Consider the following 8,220-nt stretch of genomic DNA (forward strand, 5'->3'; position numbering starts at 1 on the left):
CCTCTCGCCGGAGATTTGCCCCGGCCGCCTGCAGCAGCTCCCCTGCCTGTCGGCATGCTGCCTGCCTGCTGTGTGCCGTTGCTGTTGATGTCGCCGATTAGCTGTTGATGCCTGTCGCTGTTGCCTGCTTGTGCTGCCTCGCTGCTCCTGTTGCTGTTGCGTTTTGCTGCTGGTAGATGCAGGTGTGTGCCGTTGCTGCTGCCTGACGCTAGGCATTGCTTGCTTGCCGAGACTGTTGCTGGCCGTGCCCTGTAGCTGCGGCTAGGCTGCTGTAGTTGTTGTTGTTTGTGCGGTTGTGTGTCTGATGTCTGCTTGCCTGGTGCTGCTCTTGTTGCAAGCTAGTTGCTGCTTAGTGCTAGGTTGCTTGTTGTGCCATAGCCGCTGCTTGCCATATTTGCATTGCCACTGCTAGTAGCTTTTGCTGTTAGATGCTATTCTAGGTTGGTAGTGGCTTGCTGTTTGCCCGCTTTCGCTAGCCGTGTTGCTGCCGCTTGCCGTCGCCGCGTGCACCAACCCCCCCTCCTTCTTGGAACCGACAAGTTCGCCGCAAGTGCCACGATGTCCTCGACGACCCCGACCACCTTTGGAAACCGTGTTCGACTCCCGACGCCGAAGATCGTCTACCGACTCAAGATAACGACTACCGTCGACGAGACCCGAGTACCACGACTTCCACGACGTCCGCTATGGACCGATCCTCTCCGATTCGCACGCCTTGAAGGTATACCGATGAGGCGTGGCCGTGAACCGTATACATGTGTTGTATGAGATGAATGTATGTTTGCAACGTATGTTTGCCCGTTACACGTTGTCTTCCTTTTCGTCGTGCCCTGACACATGGGTATCCGGTAACCGGGTTCACCCCATCTTTATTTGGCGTTCCCGCACACGCTTTCTATACGTTGGCACGATATCTCAACGAGTTATCGGGTAGGAACGTTGCCGTGGCATCGTTTCCATCTTGTCGTCATGGTTCCCTCTCGCTCGCCGTGGCGATACATGCTTCTTTCCTCTTCTTGCCCGTGATGTTTGAACTCGCATGCATGACGCATTCATGGCATATATCGTGTGTTGCATGTCTCTTGTGTCGTAGCTCCGTTCTAAGTCCCGCGTGCTATCGACTAGTATGTTAGGTAGAATCACCCGCTTCACCCGTTGCCATGTTAAAAAACATTTAATATTGCCGTGTAAATTAACGGGAGTGAACTAAATAATTAGTCGAGGAGTTTCGTCGATATGCAACTCGTTGCATATCGAGCTTCACTTAATGTATAGTGTTGTGTGAGGTGAATTGCCATGCCATGCCTTGCATCATTGAACTGATCATGCATCATATTAGGGTGTGCATCATGTCTTGCATATGCCGTGGTGAATATCTGTGTTGATGTTTGTTTCCGGTTTGCTCCGTCTCGATAGAGTTCCGCAAGCGTGTCGGAATGTGAGAACCCGTTCGACTACGTTGGTTCGCCGACTCCACGGAGTTGTTCTTCTTCCAAGCGGGATCTCAGGCAAGATGACCATTTCCCCAGATACCATTACTATCATTGCCATGCTAGTTTTATCGCTTCTATCGGTTATGTCTCGTTGCCTACCACTTGTTATATATCAGCCTCTCAACAATGTCATGATTACCTTCAACCTGTTCGACCTAGCAAACCACTGATTGGCTATGTTACTGCTTGGTTAACCATGTTGTTAGCGTTGCTAGTTGCAGGTGCATTGCTTCCATGTGATAACATGGGTTCCTTGTCATATCACCATATATAAATGCTATTTAATTTAATGCGCCTATATACTTGGTAAAAGGTGGAAGGCTTGGCCTTTCTAGCCTGGTGTTTTGTTCCACCTTTGCCCCCTTAGTTTTCGGCTACCGGTGTTATGTTCCATAAATGAGCGCTCCTAACATGATCGGGGTTGTTATGGGGACCCCCTTGATAATTCGTTTTAGATTAAAGCTGGTTTGGCAAGGCCCAACTTTGGTACTACATTTGCCTAATAACTAATAAACTGCATAGGGACTAATTAACCCGAGGAAATTTAATCAACCCCCGGGCCAGTGCTCCTCATGAGTTTTGGTCCAACCCAGAGCACTGTGCGGGGCCAACCCAGGGCAACTTGGGTGATTTCTATCAGGCCACCGTACGCGCCGCTTATCCGTCGTGTCCTGAGAACGAGGTACACGACTCCTATCGGGATCGTCGACACGTCGGGTGGCCTTGCTGGATTAGTTTTACCTTTGATGGAATATCTTGTGCATCGGGATTCTGGTGATGCTTTGGCTAATCTCAGAGTTGAGGTTTTCGACTAGGGAATCCGACGAGATCGCGACCTTCGTGATTGAGGATTTCTATGCGGCTTGTGGTAATTTGTGATGGACTAGTTGGAGGACCCCCATAGGGTTAAATCTTTCCGGAAAGCCGTGCCCGCGGTTATGTGGCAACGTGGAAACTTTGTTTAACACTGGTTATAGATAACTTGAAGTTAACTTAATTAAAACTTGCCAACTGTGTGCGTAACCGTGACTGTCTCTTTCGTGAGTTCCTTCTCCGATCGAGGACACGGTGGGGTTATGTCTGACGTAGGTAGGTGTTTAGGATCATTCATTTGATCATCAGTAGTTCACATCCGTTATGCGTAGATCTTCCTCCTCTTATTTCTTGTACTCGTAAGTTAGCCATCATATATATATGCTTAGTCGCTGCTGCAACCTCACCACTTAACCATGCCTCACCCATTAAGCTTTGCTAGTCTTGATACCTTTGGAAATGAGATTGCTGAGTCCCTTGTGGCTCATAGATTACTACAACACCAGTTGCAGGTACATGTAGAGGTTACTTGACGCGAGCGCGTTGATTGTATATTTGGAGTTGCTTCTTCTTCTTCTTCTTCTTGTTCTTCTTCTTCTTCTTCTTCGATCTAGGATGGGTTCTAGGCCGGCAGCCTGGGATAGCAAGGATGGACGTCGTTCTTCTTTTGTCGTTTGTTTTCGTCGTAGTTGGACCCTGCTCTTACTCTTGATGATTATGTAATGTACTGATGTGACTCTGATGTACCTTGTGGCGAGTGTAAGCCAATTCTATTATATATCTCTTCTTTTCAGTACATGTACTTGTAACGATATCCATTCTTGCGACACGACGAGATGCGCTTCTATCCCTGACGAGGCCCCGTGCCAAATTGAGGATAGGGTCGCATCTTGGGCGTGACACTACCATCGGATGTGGGACAAGCAAAGAATGGAGTGTTCTCCTACCTGAAGGACAGGGTGTGGAAGAATATTCAGGGCTGGATGGAAAAGTGCCTAGCGGGAAGTGGCAAGGAGGTGCTAATTAAATCGGTGGTGCAGGCTATACCCACATACTCTATGGCTCTTTTTAAGCTACCAAGGGGTTTATGTCAGCATATTACTTCTATGATTCGTAAGTTCTGGTGGGGTTGCAAGGCGGGGGAAAGAAAAACAATATGGGTGTCCTCGGAGACTATGTGCATGCCGAAATACAAGGCGGGTATGGGCTTCCGAGATATGGAGATTTTTAACTTGGCACTTCTTGCCAAGCAGGTTTGGAGGATTCTTTGTGACCCAAATACCCTGAGCGCGAGAATACTTAAGGCGGTGTATTTTTCAACTTCTGATATTCTCTCATCCCAAGTGGGTTCACGGCCATCACAGATTTGGCGCTCTCTCTGCGAAGGGGGGACATGTTGTACACAGGACTGATCAAGCACATTGGAAACGGTGAGAATACCAACATTTGGAATGACAACTGGTTACCACAAGATTATAGTATGCGCCCATTTAGTGTAACCTCTTCAACCCCCCCGGATAAAGTCTCTGAACTCATATCACATGTCGATCGAAGCTGGGATGAGCATGCTTTGACAGAACATTTGCTTCCGACGGATGCTGAAATAGTGCGCCAAATCCCACTCAGCCATACTAATCAAGATGACTTCTATGCATGGCAGTATGAGAGATCAGGAGTGTTCTCTGTGCGCTCGTGCTACAGAATGGTCATGGCCACGAAGATAAGGCGAGAGAGGTGGCTTAATGGAGAAACTGAACCATCAAACACTATCCAGCAGGAGAGTAATTGGAAGAAGCTGTGGGGGGTCCAGGTTCCGGCCAAGCTCCACATATTTGCATGGCGCCTAGCCCGTGCGTCCCTGCCGACGGGTCAGGAGAGGGAGCAACGCCATATGACAGCGGAGGCAGCGTGCCCGATCTGCCATGCCGCATGTGATACCTGGAGACATGCCTACTAGATTGTAACATGGCAAAAAGCGTATGGTCCCTTTGAGATGATGACGATGATTTGCTGCTGCCTGTATACGGCGATGAGACGACCGATCCGAGGCTCTGGCTGCATGGTCTATGTAATACACTGAGTAAGGATCGGTTCGTGGCTGTTCTTACCATACTATGGGCGATTTGGTGGGCACGGTGCAAGGCGATTCACAAGTAGGAATTCCAGAGTCCACTGTCAACACACTTGTTCATTGAACGCTATCTGTAAGAGCTGAGAGGATTGCCAGCCAAGCGGCAAAACACCAGGAGGACGGCTACTACATCAGCACCACGATGGACACCACCTGCCATAGGAGAGACACAATTGAATGTTGATGGGGCTGTGGCGAAGTCCTCAAATATTGGTGCTCTGGGTGTGATATGTCGCAGCGCACAGGGAGATTTTATTGGGGCTTCTGCGATGGTCTTCCATGGAGTGACTGAACCGGCAACGCTCGAGGCCCATGCATGCAGAGAAGCAATAGCCTTGGCAGAAGATATGATGATTACCAGCATGCAGAGAAGCAAGCCTTGGCAGAAGATATGATGATTACCAGCATGCAGAGAAGCAAGCCTTGGCAGAAGATATGATGATTACCAAAATGCGTATAGCATCCGACTGTCTGAGAGCCATAAATGACCTGAAGAGCTAAGTGCACCGAAGAGAATATTGCATGATCTTATATGATATATAAGAGAGGAAGTCGAGCTTTCTAAGCTGCGAGTTTGTTCACGAGCATCGTGTTAGTAATAGCGAGACACTTAACCTAGCAAGGATGACCACTACTTTAGATCTAGACCGTCATATATGGTTTGACAACCTTTGTATCCCTTAAAATATTATGATATGAATAAAGCGGGTTGTTCTTCAAAAAATAAAATCCATAGCAACACATATGTCTCGTAAATATTAGCATGTCTAATGTAGCTGTGTAGGACTACTAACTATAGTACAACTTGTCTGTGACAAAAATTCAGCCATCCATTACTAGTACCTAGTTAGTGGCACGCAGCTGTTGGAAAAGTGACATGTAGGGGACAAAAACTTTACGTCGTTTAGGAAAAATAAAAGGAAACAACTTTGGCCAACGTCGCCTCGCACCAGCCATCAGCCCCGCGTTTGCAAGCTATTATAAAAAGAAGACACACGTCGTCTAACGACAAAATTTCGTGTTTTGGACCTTTTATCAAAGTAAATCGAGATCTGACCTTGGATTAAAAGTTTTTCGGGATCTGATTCTTTTTTTTATCATCGTAGTCTTTGGCTTTAGGGTCATACAACCTACCGCCAAGATCAAGTGAGTAGGACTTAACGACGTCGTTACGTCCATTTGACTGTCAAAATAGTTTACCGTCAAGGTCTTTGACGATAGGTTGTGTAACCCTATCGACATCATTCTCAGTACACACTCCTACCGTCAGGACCATATATATCCAGGGTATGTACGTATGATGATGCTAAAAGAAGGTCCTCTACAAAAAAAATGTCTAGAAAAAAGAAGTATATTTTTTTTAGGAGAGAAGTAAAGGGGAGGTTTAGGGATACAAAAACTTTTCTTTTATCTCCAAAAAGAAAAAAAGTTCGATCCTATCGATCCATGCACAGGCAGCAATGAGGCTTCCTCGGATGGCCTCCTATTGCACCCCATTGACCCTGACATCCCTTGCCCGGTGCTTCAATACGCCGACGACACCCTTACTATTCTGCAAGCTGACGAGGGTCAACTGCAAACACTAAAATCAATTCTGCTTCAGTTCTCAAATGCGACGGGCTTAATGATCAACTTTCAAAAAGCACCTTCGCCCCTATTCATGTGGAGCCGGACCTTGCGTCTTCTCTTGCATCAATTCTAGGGTGTGCAGTTGCTTCCTTCCCCCAATCGTATCTAGGTTTGCCTTTATCAACTCATAAACTAAACATTAAGGATTTTTTATTCTTAATCGACAAAATTGACCGGCGTCTAGCGGGTTGGCGAGGCGTGCTTCTTACCATTGCCGGTCGCGCAGTCCTAGTCCGGGCAGTGCTGAGAGCCCTACCTATCTATGCCATGACTGCTCTCTTACTGCCTATGGGCATTGTTCAGGAACTCGATAAACGATGCCGTGCCTTCTTCTGGGCAGGACAGGATAAAGTGTCGGGTGGTCAGTGTAAGGTGGCTTGGGATTTTGTGTGTGCACCGTTCTCACGCGGGGGTCTAGGCTTCTCCTCTCTCAATCACTTAAACTCCTGCTTACTTCTCTCCCACTTGAAAAAAATCCACTCAAATTCCCCCTATTCAAACACCTCTCCTCTTGGGGCCAAATATGGTTGGTCGGACTCTAGGGACATTGACAATACTCTCCCTTTTCAATCCTATGTTTGACGCGACATCGCCAAAAAAATTGAGTTCTTTCGGTCAGTAACCATGGTTCATATTGGTAATGGTAGGAATACTGCCTTCTGGCTTGACCTCTGGGTACCCAACAACTCTCATAATCTTGCAACGAGTTTCCCAACAATTTTTTCCCACTTGCTTCGGCCTTCAACGTCAGTCGCCCGCGCTCTTAGTAATCCTCAGCTACAACTTGATTTGGCTCCGGGACTTTCTAATGTTGCGGAAATAGAACTGGTCAACCTTCGCTCCTTGCTGGCATCTGTCTCCTTGAATGTGCAGGTTCAGGACAAACGAATGGGACGTATGGACGGAAAGCCTCTAACCTGCAACTCAGCATACAGGGCGGTTTGGGCCAACACAACAGTAGACCCTTTCGCATCGGTCATCTGGAGAAACTATGCGCCTAATAAATGCAGGATTTTTCTATGGCTTACATGTAAGAACCGACTTTTCACCAACGAAAGGCGATTCAACAGGGGGTTAACGGGCTCTTGCTCCTGTCCTTTCTGTCCTGCTTCGGAATCAGCGGAGCACCTTTTCCTTCTCTGCAGTCACCTTCGACCACTGTGGCAAGAGCTCTCGGCACTGTCTGCCTCTCCTCCTTCAGATTTTGGACAGCTTGGGGTCTCTCCGTGCTAACAAGACCCGCTCCACAATTATCACTGCCATCTTATGGAATATCTGGAAAAGAAGGAATGCAATGGTGTTCAGAGGGGACCTACAACCCATCCACCTTATCGCCCGATCAGTCGCAGACGACATCATACTCTGGTCAAATAGATGCTCAAAGGAGCAGAACATGCTCCTGCTGCGAGATTGGTGCACCATATTGTTTCACCTTTCGGAGAGATTGTGACCTTTTTATTTTTATTTCTCATACTTTCATTCTCGATCCTCCCCCCCCCCCCCCCCCCAATGCCCGTCCCGTTTTGTAATTACTCTGTTCCAATTTTATTAAAATGGTTGAGGCGGGCGTAAGCCCGCCGTACCACCGTCAAAAAAAAAAAAAAAAAAAAAGGCCGCCGCCGTCGCCAACCTCCCCGACGATATACTAGCCAACATACACGGCCGCCTCAGCCTCCTCGACTGCCTCGCCTTCGCCGCCGTCTTCCGTGCCTCTCGCCACGCCTTAAGCCGGAGGCCCCGTGTCTCGTCCTGCAGCTGCCCGGCGGTGACCCGGACCCGGAGACCGCCTCTCTCTTCTCCCTCGCCGAACGCTGCGTCGCAGCCGCGCGTGCGCGCCCCGGGGCCCCAACATGCCATCCTCGGCTCCTCCTGCTGCGGGTGGCTCGTCACCGCCGACGACCGGGCCCGGCTGTGGCTCCTCAACCCGGTCACCGGCCATCGACACCATACCCGGCCTCTACGCCCACCGGAGGCGACAGCAATTCACGCTCCAGGTTTCTAAGGGTACCCCGCCCTACCGCACCATGACGTTGGGAGCCGAGGAGATGCGGCACTCGTTCTACCGCAAGGTCCTTCTCTCCGACTCCGTCGACGTCGCCATGCTCATCACGGCACGGGGACGCATTACGGCGTCGTGGACGACGCGTGGAGGAT

Source organism: Hordeum vulgare, chromosome 2H (assembly GCF_904849725.1).
Source record: "Hordeum vulgare subsp. vulgare chromosome 2H, MorexV3_pseudomolecules_assembly, whole genome shotgun sequence".
NCBI classification, from domain to species: domain Eukaryota; kingdom Viridiplantae; phylum Streptophyta; class Magnoliopsida; order Poales; family Poaceae; genus Hordeum; species Hordeum vulgare.